This window comes from Gopherus evgoodei, chromosome 3 (genome assembly GCF_007399415.2).
Source record: "Gopherus evgoodei ecotype Sinaloan lineage chromosome 3, rGopEvg1_v1.p, whole genome shotgun sequence".
Classification (NCBI taxonomy): domain Eukaryota; kingdom Metazoa; phylum Chordata; order Testudines; family Testudinidae; genus Gopherus; species Gopherus evgoodei.
Window position 1 is genome coordinate 48,527,180 of NC_044324.1, and position 16,095 is coordinate 48,543,274.

Genomic DNA, 16,095 nt, shown 5'->3' on the forward strand with positions numbered 1-16,095 from the left:
CATGGACCCTGGCACCGCGGGGAGGAAAAAGGGGCGAACCCCCAATCCTCAGTATAACTATTTACAACTGTACTTACTTAACTTTATAACTACAACTAACACTATAATAACTAAACTATATACACTAAACTACAGAAGAGTGAAACGCTAGGGAGGTGGAGAATGGCTAGGCGTGCTCCACAGTTCCAACGACCGACACGGGCGGTAAGAAGGAACTGAGGAGCGGGTGGGCCAGCAGGGGTATATATTAGGCGCCATGCCGGCGCCACTCCAGGGGGCGACCTGCTGGCCCACCGAGTGTTGCTAGGGTAAAAAGTCTCCGACGAGCGTGCATGCGGCACGCGCACACCTAAGTGGAATGGATATGAGCAAGCACTCGAAGAACCTCACGTTTCATTTTTATGTTGAGTGCACTACTCAAATTTCTATAATAAAATTTCATAGTTAGTCTCTTCTGCCTGAGTTAAATGAAAACTATTAAACACATAAAGTGCTTCAGAATCACCTGTCAGAAACAAGATTACCTTTAGATTGTTTTCCTTTCTAATGGCATCCATTGCTTGCAGATAAAGAGTGAAGCATGGTTTAAACCTTCTTCAATTGTCTTCCATATTTTCAGAGAGTTTCAGCTCTGGGGGGGGGAGGGGGGCTTTTAAATTGGTCCATTCATTCTACTTAGGGTATTTTCTTAATTCATTTTATTCTTGGTACTATGTGGCATTCAGTAAACATTCAGAGCCAGAGAGTCTGACAAATGCATGCTTAATTCTCTGTCTGAGTTCTAACTGATCAGCATTGCATAACATGAGTTTCTGCATAACAAAAAAAAAAAGTTACTCACCTTCTCATAATTGTTGTTCTTTAAGATGTGTTATTCATGTCCATTCCAACCAGGTGTGTGCACGCTGCGTGCACACCAGCTGGAAGATTTTTCCCTTAGCAGCATCCGCAAGGTCGACCTGGGCACCCCCTGGAGTCGCACGTTCATGGTACCCAATATAGCACCCTGCCGACCCCTCACCCCCTCAGTTCCTTCTTGCCAGCTACTCCAACAGAGGGGTAGGAGGATGGGTATTGGAATAGACATGAACAACACATCTTGAAGAACAACAGTTACAAGAAGGTGAGTATATGTTTTTTCTTCTTCGAGTGCTTGTTCATGTCCATTCCAACCAGGTGACTCACAGGCCAAAGTGGGGGTGGGGTTGGAGTCATCCACTGATTGGAGCACGGCTCGTCCAAAGGCCGCATTGGCTCTGGCCTGTTGTGTGATCGTGTAGTGCATCGTAAACATGTGTATCGAGGACCACGTTGCCACTCTGCAGATTTCCTGGGTGGGCACCTGAACCAGGAATGCAGCTGAGAAGGCCTGAGGCCTGGTGGAGTGAGCGGTGATCTACAGAGTGGGCACCTTCGCCAGGCTGTAACACTCCTGAATGCATGATGTGATCCACGATGAGATGTGTTTGGGTGAAACAGAGAGGCTCTTCATTCTGTCTGCCACTGCTATGAATAACTGGATGGACTTTTGGAATGGCTTAGTTCTCTGTATACTGCAGACATCCAGAGTGAAGGCTTTTCTCCCTGTCGCAGGAATGTGGTGTGGGATAAAACACTGGGAGGAAGATGTCCTGGCCCATGTGAAATTGGGAGACAACTTTAGGGAGAAAAGCCGGGTGGGACCTGAGCTGAACCTTGTCCTTATGAAATACTTTGTAAGGGGGCTCAGATGTAAGAGCCCTGAACTCCGACACTCTCCTAGCTGAGTTTATCGCCACTAGGAACGCCACCTTGTAAGAGAGAGAGAGCAGTGAGCACATCACCAACAGCTCAAATGGAGGGCCCATAAGCCTGGCGAGGACCAGATTAAGGTCCCAAGCCGGGACGGGCTGATGTGTTTGCGGGTAGAGCCTGTTGAGGCCTTTGAGAAAACTGCTGACCATAGGGTTCGCGAAGACCAAGAAGCCGTCTGCGCCCGGATGGAAGGCAGAGATGGCGGTCAAGTGGACCCTTATCGATGACAAGGACAGGTCCTGTTGTTTAAGATGGAGGAGGTAGTCCAGTATGAATGGGATTGAGGCGAGCATTGGCAACTGATGGTGCTGCTCTGATCAGAGAGAGAATCTCTTCCACTTGGCAAGGTACGTTGCCCTTGTCACAGGCTTCCTACTGCCAAGGAGAACTTGTTTGACTTGATCAGAACAGGATAGTTCCATAGCATTTAGCCATGGAGCATCCAGGCTGTGAGGCGGAGTGACTCTAGGTTCAGGTGCCAGAGGCGGCCATGGTCCTGCGTGATTAGGTCTGGGAGCAGTTGTAAGGTGAGAAGGGTCGCCACAGAAATTTCCAGGAGCTGTATGAACCAGTGCTGGCATGGCCATGCCAGAGCTATCAATATGACCTAGTCTCGGTCCCTGTGGACCTTGAGGAACACCTTGTGGACCAGCGGTATCTGTGGGAACGCGTAAGCAGATGGTCCCCCCAGAGGAGAAGGAAGGCATCCATGATGGAACCCTGGCTGTGATTCATGAAGGAGCAAAATAGTTGACACTTCCTGTTGCTGCGTGTGGCAAACAGGTCTACCTGGGGAAAGCCCCAGAGACGGAAAATTGAGCTCACTACATCCAGCCGGTGGGACCACTCGTGGCCGTAAAAAATTCAGTTGAGACTGTCCGCCAGCTCGTTTTGTACCCTGGGGAGGTATGAAGCCTGCATGTGTATTGAGTGCTCTACACAGAAGCCCCACAGCATGAGGGCTTCCCGTCAAAGGGGAGAGGAGCGTGCACCCCGTTTGTTGATATAAAACATCACCATGGTGTGTCCATGAGTACTGATATGCATCTGCTTGATATGTGGGCTCTGAAAACCTGGCATGCCAGACGCACTGCTCTAAGCTCTCTGACACTGATATGCTGAGTGAGGTCCACCTGAGACCAGAGGCACTGAGGTCTCCCAAATGAGCCTTCCAGCCCAGATCCGAGGCATCTGTCATTAATGAAAGGGATGGCTGGGGGTTGGTGAAAGGTACTCCTGCACAAGCCACCAGGAGGGAGTCTAGTACAGGGCAGGGCAGGGTTACAATGCTATCCAGAGCATCTCAAGCCGGTCGATAAACTGACGCCAGCCATGACTGCAGTGGGCAACGTCTGAGTCTGGCATGCTGCACTACGTAGGTGCATGCAGACATATGCCCCAGCAGTTTCAGGCATTCTTGCTGTGGTCGTGGGGAACTGTCTGGTGCCCCGTATGATGACCCCTAGAAACCGAAATCTGGTGTCCAGGAGGTACGCCCTGGCTTGAGTCGAATCCAGCATTGCGCCTATAAACTCTATCCTCCGCACCGGGGACAGAGTGAATTTTGCCTCGTTGAGGAGGAGACCTAGTTTGAGGAAGGTCCTTCTTATGAAGCTGACCTGATCCTCCACTTGGGACCTGGAGTGGCCTTTGATCAGCCAGTGGTTGAGGAAGGGAAAACCTGAATCTGGAGCTTGTGCAGGAACGCCGCAAAGACTGCCATGCATTTGGTGAAAACTCAAGGTGCTGCTGACAGGCCAAAAGGAAGGATGGCAAACTTATAGTGACTGTTGCTCACCACAAATCTGAGGTAACATCTGTGAGGTGGAACTATTGCTATGTGGAAATGTGTCCTTCAAGTCAAGGGCAACATAGCAGTCTCCTGGATCCAATGAGGGGATAATGGAGGTCAGTGAGACCATATGGAACTTGAGTTTCTTTATAAACTTGTTGAGCTGCCGCAGGTCCAGGATGGGTCTGAGACCCCCCTTGGCTTTCGGTATTAGGAAATATCGGGAGTAGAAGCCCCCACCTCTTTGCTCCTGAGGAACCATGTCCACTGCCCCCACTGAGAGGTGGGATTGCAGTTCCTGAATTAGAAGTTGCTTGTGAGAGGGGTCTCTGAAGAGGGACGGGGAAGGGGGCAGGAGGGCACAGAGTTGGATGGAATATCCCCTTTCTATCGCGTGGAGCACCCAACAGTCTGATACGGGACCAAGCACGGTAGAAACGGGATAGACTGGACGAGATGACCCAATCAGCCTCAGCTGACCCTATATAAAAGGCTGGGAGCCAAGAGCTCAACAGTCTCTCTCTGCGTTCAGAGAGAGAAGGGCCTGGCTGCAGGGAGGCTAACCAGGTATCTGGAGCGGAGCTGAGCTGAGCTGGGAAAAGGTCAAAGGAGCCAGGGAATTCCAGCCTAGGAAAGCCCCAGGCTGCAGGCGCCTCCTGCTGGTTGCTTCATGAATTAGCTCAGGTTCCAGCGTGGAGAGCCCTCTGCAGGCCGGTGATCTGCCTTGTTTCCTGCTACAGGCCCCATGTCCCTCCCTGGACCCCAGTTTCCCTTTTAAGTGGGGTTCTTCCCCTGGGCAGCAACCCCTTTTCCTTAGGGGTTGCCCCTCCCTGGGAACCCTCCACCCTCTATCCCCACTTTGCCTCAGTGTAGGCTACTGCCAGTCATTGTCTAGCCCCACGCCTGGGGCAGACTGCAGTATCAGCCACTCATCATCAGCAAAGGGGATTGGACCTGCTGCCTTGGCCTACCCCCTGGGTTGCACCCTACAACCCCGGTACCTCCTGGCCTAATTCTAGGCTGCAGCCTGGGGCTTTCCAGGTAGAAGCTCCCCAGCTCCTCTGCCTTTCCCCAGCACTGCTTTACTCTAGGTACTTTGTCAGTTCTATGCAGCCAGGCCCTTCTCCCTCTACAGGCAGAGGAAGACTGTCTGCCCTTGGCTTCCCTGGCCTTCTTATTAGGCCCTGTTGCTCAGTTTGGGGCGTGGCCCCCAGCTGCAGCCACTTCCCCAATCAGCCCAGCTTAAAAGGCTGCTTTCTCCAGCCCTGGCCCCTTTCCCAGACTGTTTTTAACCCCTTCAGGGCCGGAGCAGAGATCCACTCTGCTACAGCCTATTAGGTACTGGCTGCAGGGGCAGCCCACAGGCAGCAGGTCCAAACCCTTTGCCTGTGATGAGTGGCTTATACTGCAGTTTGCCCCAGTGAACAGGGGCTAGCCAAGACTGAAGTGAAGTGGGGATAGTGGGTGGGGGTTTCCCTGGGAGGGGGAGACCCAGAACTGTGGGGGTACTACCAGGGGGCTGGTGAGCTAATTCCCACAGATGACCAGCAGAAGGCGCTGCAGGGGTGAGTCCACACGCTTACAATCAGGGTTGGAAGGGACCTCAGAAGGTCATCTAGTCCCATCCTCTCCTCAAAGCAGGACCAATTCCCAATTAACTCATCCCAGCCAAGGCTTGGTCAAGCATGACCTTAAAAACCTCTAAGGAAGGAGACTTCACCATCTCCCTAGGTAACCCATTCCAGTGCTTCATCAGCCTCCTAGTGAAAAAGTTTTTCCTAATATCCAATGTAAACTTCTCCCACTGCAACTTGAGACCATTACTACTTGTTCTGTCATCTGATACCACTGAGAACAGTCTAGATCAGGGGTAGGCAACCTATGGCACGTGTGCCATAGGCGGCATGCAAGCTGATTTTCAGTGGCACTCACACTGCCTGGGTCCTGGCCACCAGTCCAGGGGACTCCGCATTTTAATTTAATTTTAAATGAAGCTTCTTAAACATTTTAGAAACCTTATTTACTTTACATATAACAATAGTTTAGTTATATATGCTAGACTTATAGAAAGAGACCTTCTAAAATGTTAAAATGTATTACTAGCATGCAAAACCTTAAATTAGAGTGAATAAATGAAGATTTGACACACCACTTCTGAAAGGTTGCCGACCCCTGGTCTAGATCCATCCTCTTTGGAACTCCCTTTCAGGTAGTTGAAAGTAGCTATCAACTCATCCCCTCATTCTTCTCTTCCGTAGACTTAACAATCCTAGTTCCCTCAGCCTCTCCTCATAAATCATTTGTCTCAGCTCCCTAATCATGTTTGTTGCCCTCCCCTGGACTCTTCCCAATTTTTCCACATCCTTCCTGTAGTGTGGGGCCCAAAACTGAACACAGTACTTCAGATGAGGCCTCACCAATATAGAATAGAGGGGAATGATCACGTGCCTCGATCTGCTGGCAGTGCCCCTACTTATACAGCCCCAAATGCCATTAGCCTTCTTGGCAACAAGGGCATACTGTTGACTCACATCCAGCTTCTCGTCCACTGTATCCCCTAGGTCCTTTTCTGCAGAACTGCTGCCTAGCCATTCAGTCCCTAGTTTGCAGCAGTGCATGGGATTCTTCCATCCTAAGTGCAGGACTTGGCACTTGTCCTTGCTGAACCTCATCAGATTTCTTCTGGCCCAATTGTTTAATTTATCTAGGTCCCTCTATATCCTATCCCTACCCTCCAGCATATCTACCACTCCTCCCAGTTAAGTGTCATCTGCAAACTTGCTTAGGGTGCAGACCACGCCATTCTCCAGATCATTAAGATATTGAACAAAACTGGCCCCAGATACGACCCTTGGGGCACTCCGCTTGATATCAGCTGCCAATTAGACATGGAATCATTGATCACTACCCGTTGAGCCCGACGATCTAGCCAGCTTTCCATCCACCTTATAGTACATTCATCCAGCCTATACTTCTTTAACTTGCCGGCAAGAATACTGTGGGATGATTATAGTAGTTGCTATAATCTGCAAATTCCATATATCCTTTAGGGCAGAGGTCTCTTGCTTATCCTTATAAATCTTCACCCTTCAGAGTTCAAGCAGTATAGGGATACAATTTCTCCTTAATAGAGATTTTTATTCCCTACCCTGTGTTGAAACTGATGGGATGTGCATTTGTGTTCATCTCCTTTTCATGGGTGTGGGGGGAGCAATCAATAAAGTCTTTTGTTTACAGTGGCTTGTGTGATGTTTGCAGATATTCATTTGTTAGTGAGGAGATAACACATCTTGAGGTAAACTAGTATTTCATACGTGGTAATGCTTCTCTCCTGATTGTGGGGATTTACAATTTTAGCAAACATTTTTATAGTACAAACATTTAAACATTATCCTGTAACATGGAATATAGAAAATATTATAAGTAGCATTAATACATGCAGCATCCTACATAAAGCATTCCATAAAGTCTAAACACTGAACACATTCTTATAACTCTGTTATCTGTTTTAACAATACTAATACACAAGTAAGACTAGTTTCCAGCTATGCACCTATCAGTGTTCAGTGAGGCCTGAGGCCTTGATATGAACTGGCATGGCGTCTGCTTCACACCCCCAACTTGAATATTGCATGAAGTTCTGGTCACCCCATCTCAGAAAAAAAAATACATTAAAATTGGAAAAGGCATAGAGGAAGACAACAAAATAATATGGGCTATGGAACAACTTCCATATGAAGAGAGATTAAAAAGACTGGGCCTATTAGCTTAGAACAGAGATGACTAAAAGTGGATCTGATAGCAGTGTATAAAATCATGAATGGTATGCAGAAAGTGAATAGCTAAGTGCTATTTACCCTTCACATAATACAAGAACTAGAGAATCACATGATGAAATCAATAGGCAGCAGGTTTAAAATAAAAATAAGGAAGTACTTTTCATAGAAGTGGATCTCTTTGTCATGGGATGTTGTTGAGGCTCAAAGTATAACAGGGTTCAAAAAAGAATTAGGTAAGTTTATGGGGATAGGTTCATCAATGGCTATTAGCCAAGACTGTCAGGGATGCAACCCCATGCTCCAGGTGTCCCAAAACCTCCAATTGCCAAAAGGGATGGATCACTTGAAATTGTCCTGTTTTGTTCATTCCGTCTGAAACATCTGGCACCAGCTATTGGGCTAGATGGACCATTGATCTGACCCAGTATGGCCGTTCTTATGTCCATAGATTTCAGGACTGGAAGGGTCTGCCTGGGTCATTAAATCCAGTTCCAGTGGCCATCCAGGACTTCGTGTGCTCTACTTCTACAAGGGTAAAATCTAATTTTCTCTTAAGTACATCTACAGATGGTGCCTCAACATCTTCCGTAAGTAGGTAAGTTTATCGTGTGGCTGACCCTGCTGTAGGAACTTTTTCTCCTAATATCCAGCTTGAAGTTTTGTTTATCCAGGTTCATACCTCTAATTCATATATGGCTTCCTTTGGCTGGCCTGCATAATTCTTCCCTTTCTTTTAGCTTCTGTCACATCCTCTTTGAGGGTCCTTTTCTGTACAATCAACATATCTGGTTTCTTCAGTCTCGCATTCATGTCCTACAACCCTTTATTTTTGTAGCCTTTATTTTGACTCCAAGCAACCAATGCTTATTCTATAGAATTCGTAAGCAGCGCTGTAGTTATATAATGTATTCTTAGTAAGGCTGAGTAAAAGAGAAATTGTCACTTGAGTGGTCTTACAAAAGTATAGATTCCATATAAAAAAACTGAAATGAGAGTAGTAAGGTAACACATTTAAGCACTTAGCCCACGATGTTGACAGGATTGGCCTTGTCAGGAATCACTGTACAGCGGGGTCCTGAGTCCAGGGTTGGAGGCTGGTTGGAGTGAGTTTTCCATCATGAGCAGTCTTAATTTTCGCTCATGGTTCTTTTTAACTCTCTATTTTAGTTTGAGGCAAAATGTGCACTTCTGAGGCATGAGTGACTCTCCGAGGAAATGAATGCAGTGGGAATGGCCATCGCTGATAGGAAAGGCTTCATTTAAACTGAGGGAGTTGAGCACACCCTTTTAGGGTTCATATCCTGAATCGGAAGAAGCTAAGGAGAACTAACTTATGCTAGGATGATAACTATTCTACAAGCGAAGTCATTTTTTGGGGTGGGAGGGGGAAGAAATTAAAAGGCGGCAGTATTAAAACTAATTACTACATCAAAGCTCTATTACTACACCTAATACTGAAGGAAACACTAAAACTCTGTTACTGTCTCAGTCCAAGGGCAGCTGAAAAGGAACTGAGGGCAGTTTTCCCACACAGTGCTATATAGTAGTAAGGCAGAGCAAGAGACTAGGAGAGCACATGTGTGAGTCAAACAGACACAGCTATCTAAATCTCTGATCTGAGGTGCAGGGATGTGAATACACCTGCAGTGGAGCACTCATAGGGACACTACTGGGAGAACTACTTGGGCTTTTCGATTTGATAAGGGTGAAAAGGCTGGTGAGTGGCCTGGTGGTTAGGGCACTTGATTTAAGAGCCTGTTCTGTCTGATTAAAAGCAGAGTTTATCATCCCAGATCACTCAGAGCAAGGATTTGAACTTGATTCTCCTACATTCCAGACCAGTGCCATACTCATCAGTCTATACATCATGAGTCTCTCTCCTCCTTTTCCCCATGGAAACTTTTTCAAACTGATATGTCTCTACGAAACATTTCAGCTTTGACAAAAATAGTCTATTTTGGCTAAATGGAATTTTGCTGAAAATGTTCGAAACAGCTCTAACTGTGAGCAGCTCTTCTTGCACACCTTGAAGACCCTACACAGCCAGGTGTGGGCCACTCATCATTCTCTTGATTTAGGTTCTTGTTTGGCATTTCCTAGTGGGGGTTTTAAGAGAGAAAAAAAAAAAACCTTACCTTTTCCAGGCTTTGAAGTTCTGGGGTCTTGCAAAAAATTGATAATAGAAAATGTATACTTCACAGTCTGAAACTATCAGGCTCGAAGATACTGGAACACTTCTCTCCTCCATATGTTAGGACACTGTCCCTCTCTTGCATACCAGAGGTGAAAGTCTCTGTCTTATACTCCATAGGAGCTGAACAGCTTATAAGGTGCATGATTTCAAGGCTCCCACCTGTGCTCCTTACCAATTTAGCTAGAAAGTCCAATGTAAAATGTACTGCACATGCACAGCATCCATCTTTGAAAGGGTCATGACTCAATAAATTCAGAACTTAACCAATATGAGGCACTTCTGCTCAATGAGGACTATTATTCCAATTTTCAGTTTTCATAACTCAGCAATGTTGGTTATAGGGCTATTTCAATAACTGTTCCAGGATTTTTGATGTATTTAAAATAATAGAGTATACCCCTCAATTCTTCTCAGAATTCTATACAGCTAAACTCTTTTTGCTAAAACTTAAATACCAAAAAAAAAAAAACACCTAAAAACACAGAAATTGTTAATCGGGACCAGACCCAATACTAATCTAGTATTCTGTCTTTGATAGTGGTCAGATGCTTCACAGGAAGAACCCTAAAAACCCTAACAGGCAGAGATGGGGTAATTTGCTCCCTTTATGCTAAACTGTAACAGAGCATAAGGTTTAAGATCTCATCCAAAATTTACCATTAATAACAACTTTGCATATCCTTGTTATCTATATAAATGTCCAATTCCTTTTTGAATCATGTTAGGTTCTTGGCATCAGTAATTTCCTGTAGCAGGGAGTTCCACACTTTAACCTGTTTAATGTGTGAAAAAAGTACTCCTTTCATTGGTTTTGAAGTTCTCACTTTTTAATTAAATTAAATTGGGCAGTGACCACCAGCCTGGAAAATTTCAGCCTGAAAGGTCAAAATTTTCATAAGTTTTGAGAACTAAAAATAGGATGTTAGAATGGAAACTATGAAGAAAATGACACTTAAATTAGTTACCCCTATGATATTACTAAAAAAACAGTGCTTGCTTTATTTATCCACATGGCCTGTCTGTGCACTTACATTTATTACTGAAAAGTCTCCTTCTGTAATGCTGCTCTTAAACCAGCTTTCTTCCATCTTATATTTTAGTATGGCATTACTGCATAAACTCATAAACAAACACACACTTATAACCTTGCATTTATCCACAGAGAACTTCATCTGATTGAAACTGGCCCAAATGTAATAACTCTCCAAGATCTTCTGCAGTTTTATTTTATCCTCAACTGCGTTTATAATCCTAGTCAGTTTAAGAGCAGCAGGTTTGATTAGCATACAATTTATCTCATATTGCACCTCATTTATAAAGATATCAAACAGTACTGACCTCAACTGACTAAATCATTAAATGTTTCTTACGCTTGTTTTGTTTGCAGTACTTGACTTTTTTGCACAAAATGCATGGATTTTAAAGTGGCTTCAGCGAAAACAAATTAAGAGATTAAAAACAACCCTTCTCTCCACTTCTAATACATATTAAATACTTTTTTTTTGAGCGAGGAATTTCTTTTCATGATTCTTGCAGCTAGACAGCTTACAAGACAATATCTCTACATAATAGTGTGTAAACCAGAAGGTACATTTCAATTTTTAAATAAATGACTTAAAAATACTATTACAAATTGTACATAAGAATAACAAACTATGAATAAGCAACGAAGTCCTCAAGTGATACACCATCTCTCAGTTGACACTATTTCCTTAATCTCATATACGTGTTTTCCTTTAGATAGAAATTCTTCCCTACTGCATGAAATTATTCATGACAAAAGTGAAGATTCTCACATGAAGTAATTTTTGCTATGCCAACATAACAGTCTTTAAGAAGTGGGACACAAGAACTTTCCCACTTTCTAATAATCAGTCTATTTAAAAAAAAAGACAGAAAGGTTAGTGCTGTTGTTAGAAGGGAAAAGGATGGAAAGGCAAAAGGAGGAGAGTGTGTGTGTATAAAGACAAGAGACCCTTATGCTTTCTGTCTCCCTAGGCTCGGCTTCCCTGTCCAGCATCTGTCATCTGGTAGGATCCCTTCCCCTGCAAAGAGGACCCGTCCCACCCTAAATAATGAGGAGTCTATTAATAAAGGTAAAATCAAATAAAGTGTATTGAAGGGTTCATAACAAAGAGTGGGGCGGATAAAAGGAGGAATAAACAGCAAAATGGCATGACACAGTGATTACTCCCTCAAACTCAACCTAATAAACTAATAAGAAAAAAATCTTCTTCATAGATCAAAGTGATGGCAAGTGCTTGGGACCTCAATCCTCTGGCTAATGGCAAGCTTTTGGAAAGGAGCTCCAAGGAGTCCCTTGATGTTCCTTCAGGATCACAGGAAAGCAGAACAGATAGGACACTCAGGAGATGTTGTTTCTTCTCTTTCTCTCTTCTTTTTATAGGTGAGGAAGCTGTTGGAAAAAAATCCCTAACACTTCTACCACCAGGATGGATAGATGCCTGCAGGTAAGACCCGTGACCGTCCCTGACTGTCCGGGCAGCCTTTTATACACTTGCCCAGGAAACCCCTTAGGAAAAGGCGGGAAACTCCTTCTGGGAAACCCCTTAGAAAAAGAAAAAAAACCAAAGATTCTGACTGGAAGTTGTTTAGAACTCCAGGAGAAATAAAAGAGCGGGAAAAGTAATCCATAGCTCATGTGGGCATAAAACTCCATTTTGGAACCAACATGGATTCTTGTAGTTACAAAACATCTGAAAGTGAACCCAACCTAACACTGTCCACTATCACCAACTCTGTGTATGGTGAATTTGGAGCCTCTTGAAGAAGCAATCAGCAAACATTTGGGAATTTCTGGAAATGAAGAGGAGGAATGGAGCATAAGACATTTTACTACAAGGGATAACCAGTTAATGAATCTTATTAATTAATCAGTATTTACAAAAATCGGGGAGAAGAGTTGAATATTCCCTGTGTTCTAATTCTAGCCTAATATGCCAATATCTAAGTGGAGCTTGTTATGGCTGAAAAAGAGACAAAATATCAAATCAGCCACGCAGTTAGTTAAAATGGATTAAGGAAGTGGTCCCCAAACTTTTTACCTTGTGCCCCTCCTTATTCCAGTCTGCGTCCCAACCCCCCAAGTCAGGGATGGGAGCAGGGACATGGCTCTGGGAGTGGGGGACTGGGACAGGGTAAGAGGTCTGAGGCTGGGGCCATAGCTGGAGGCAAGGGTAGGGCTGGGAGTGGAGCCTTGGCCAGCAGCTGGGGCCTTGGGTGCAGGGCTGGCAGCTGGGACCAGGGTGCAAGGCCAGGGCCAGGAGTGGAGCTGGGTGGTGCTCCCTCCCTGCCCCCTGTGGGGGCTGGCTTGGGCCCCAGCAGTACCCCTTCAAACATTACTTGGGGCTTAGGGGCACCCCACACTTTGGGGACCTCTGGATTAAGGGTTAGAATTCAAACTGTCAAACAAAAAGAAGAGAGACAAGGCAGATGAGGTAATATCTTTTATTGGTCCAACTTCTGATAGCCTTGCTCACACTGAGTAGCAATTTACTCTGTGAGTAGTCCCACAGAATTCATTGAGATTACACATGGAGTAAAATGTTCTTTCTTGTGAGTGAGAGTATCAGAATCTGGCCCTTCTGTATGCAGCAATTTAAGACTGAGCTGCCCTGTTTTAAATTAATACTGCACATGATCAAATCCTTTGTATGGTGAGGGAACAGACCAAGCATTAAAATAATATTACAAGACATGGTTTAGAGTTTCCAGCTATAGAATTCTATGATACTGAACACAGCTTTTCACTATTGGCTCATTTTCTAAGAGTCATTTCCTACTTAGACAGCACCTTTTCCATTCCAATCCTAACTGCATAGAGGACAAAATTTTCTAATCCACCTAAATGTTGACTAATTACTGTATATTCTCTATCATAAGATGGTTCGTTTATAAGATGACCCCCCCCAAGATGAATGAGTAAAAATGGAAATTTTTTTATGACTCGTTCATAAGCCGACCCTATAATTCAGGGGTCAGCAAGCTTTGGCTCCTGGGCCACCAGGATAAGCCGCTGGTGGGCTGAGATGGTTTATCTATCTTGAGCGTCAGCAGGCATGGAGGTAAACTTAAGTAAACAAAGTGTCCTGGTGCGTCAGCTGCTTACCCTGATGGGCTGGGACAGCAACTGGTGGGGAAATTTTTTCAGGGGAGGAGAAGCTGGAGGTCAGGGGAGTAAGCCCTGTGACTACCCCCCACATGAGCCCACTCCTAGCCTGGGACCCCCACACTCTCCTCATCCCATGGCTTCCAACCTTATCTGGGGAGGATATCTCTGGGCTGGCTGGAGCTGCTCCAGCAGGCTGGGTAGTGCAGCTGCAGCCTGCTCCGGCAAGCCAGACTGGATGGCGTGGCCGCAGCACATTCCAGTGTGCTAGGCTGGATGACACGGCTGCAGTGTGATCTAGTGGGCTGGCCAGCGCGGCCACAGCCTGCTCTGGAGGGTGGGGCTAAGCTGCACAGCTGCAGCCTGCCAGCCCTGGAACTGCAGCCGCTTCGGAGGCTGGGGGTAGAGCAGCGTGGCCAGAAGCAGAGAGACTCTGGCCCCGTCTCTTCCCTTCTGGCTCTGCTGGCTGTGCTGCCTCTCCTTGCTCCCTCTGTTGGGGGAAGAGGCTTTGTCCCACCTCTCCCTCTCTATACCGGTTCATAAGCTGACCTCCTTCTCTGGTGCTTCCCTTTTTTACTAAAAAAATTCGGCTTATGAATGAGTATATATGGTAATTAAAAATGAACTAATATTACAGTACAGAGAAGATGTTTGTGGAAGATCAAATACATTAATCAATGTTCTACCATTATTAATAGGTTCTTCCATCTGGAACAATACAATAAAATAATTAACAGCACTGGGAGGAATGGATATGAAACTATTTCTATTATACATCTCAACCCCTTCCAATTACTCAGTGCTCTCCATCCTCTTACACTGTAACGGGCCTGTCTTGCCAGCAACAGAATGTTAGTAAATGGATAGGAACCATGGACCACACCCCATCCACTCCCAGCATGCCTGGGGTGCGCTGCCAGCAGCACTAATTCGCCTTTCCTTTGTGCTGCCAAAGTGCAAGCAGCCAAATTAAAGCTGCTTGCTTATGCAACATTAATTTGGCCACTTTGTGCATGTTCTTTATTATATAGTTTTTAATGACATGAACACAAAGTATGTTGTGCTTAGCACCTCTGCCTCATTCAGTGCACAGGATGGACAGTGCTCACTTAATGAGCAGCTATTCAATATTTTGTTTTCTCCTTGTTTTTCAATGTGCGGTGCAATGCCTTATTTGCTGCGCACTATTCAAACCCTGCTCTGAAAAAATAATTATTAATTTCCTTTTCTATAGTGGTCCTCACTATAGCATCCAACTACTTCACAAACATTCATGAATGTTCACAACACCCCTGTGATGTGAAGGTGTGGGGAACTGAGGCACAGGAGATCATGGTCAGAACTGTTTACTGACTTTGGGTGCCCAATCTGAGATACTCAGTGCCTGACTTTTCCAGGTGCTTAGCATTGTATAGCACTTTATACATTCACTTATCAACATCATTATATGTATTACAGTAGCGCTTAGGAGCTCATCATGGACTAGAACTCCATTGTGCTGGGCACTGTGCAAACACAGAAAAGAAAGTCCCTGCCCAAAAGAGCTTACAATGTAAGTATATGACAAGAGTCAATCAATGGAGCAGACAGACCGAAAGGGGAGTACAAGGAAACAATGAGATCATTTTGGTCTGCATAATTAAACTGTCAAGTGTGTAGGTCTCACAGGAAAGAAGAGTTCTATGGAGGGATTTGAAGGAGGGCAATGAAGTAGCTTTGCAGATGTTTGCAGCTGTGAGTGCTCAACATTTCTGCAAAACAGACCCCAGCCACTCAAGTCAGGTAAACAGAAAATGAAGAACGAAATTAGTGACCACCTGTGAAATGTTTAATTTAAGTGACTTGCCTAGCATAAGAGATGCTCTGTGGCAGAGGCAGTAATAAAATCCAGTTCTTCAGGGCAGCATTCAGCTGCCTTACCCAGGAGGCAATCCTTTCTCTTCCAACAATACCCTGCTTCCTTCACTGCACATCTCCCCACTTCTGCAAAACCGCCTTAACTGATCCCCAGAGGGGTCCATCCTATAAACTGAATGAGGTGGGATCCTATGGAAAAAACAGTACGTGATCATGCAATTAAAGACTATCATAATGCATATGCATAAAGGAGCTGAATGAAAGTTGCACTGTAAGTCCTAGTCTCATCCCTTCATATTCCTTATGTTGGGTCCCAGTCTCCCTCTTCACTCCCACCCTGCGTGCCAATATGGGGGTTATTAAGGATACAGGAGAGACAGGTTCCCTGTGCTCACTTCTGGTGCCCAGTTCCACTCTTGCCCAGAGTAGCCATTACAGGGAAAGTCAGACTTCACCCTGTAGTTCTGGGCTGGAGGGAGCAGGCACGGTCCAGTCACACACAGGGACTGTGAGGAGCTGGAATCTTTGGAGATGGTAGCTATTAAACTCT

General features: G+C 45.3%; 1 protein-coding gene and 1 long non-coding RNA gene across 3 annotated transcripts in view; one reads left to right on the plus strand and one right to left on the minus strand.

Annotated features, from left to right (window-relative positions):
* Window positions 1-16,095, plus strand: part of LOC115648240 — a 31,607-nt gene that overhangs the window by 12,415 nt on the left and 3,097 nt on the right. Inside the window, exons 2-3 of the long non-coding RNA XR_003999498.1 lie at window positions 11,558-11,655; window positions 11,801-12,030. This is a non-coding gene — a long non-coding RNA (uncharacterized LOC115648240). The remainder of the gene's footprint in view (window positions 1-11,557; window positions 11,656-11,800; window positions 12,031-16,095) is intronic.
* ERICH1 (glutamate rich 1) overlaps window positions 12,043-16,095 on the minus strand; it is a 123,058-nt gene continuing 119,005 nt past the window's right edge. Inside the window, exon 7 of one of the 2 annotated variants that reach the window (XR_003999497.1) lies at window positions 12,043-12,376. The gene's annotated coding sequence lies outside the window, so the exon portion shown is untranslated. Of the gene's footprint in view, window positions 12,377-14,244; window positions 15,735-16,095 lie in introns of those variants that run through there. The other variant, XR_003999496.1, reaches the window with a different exon arrangement.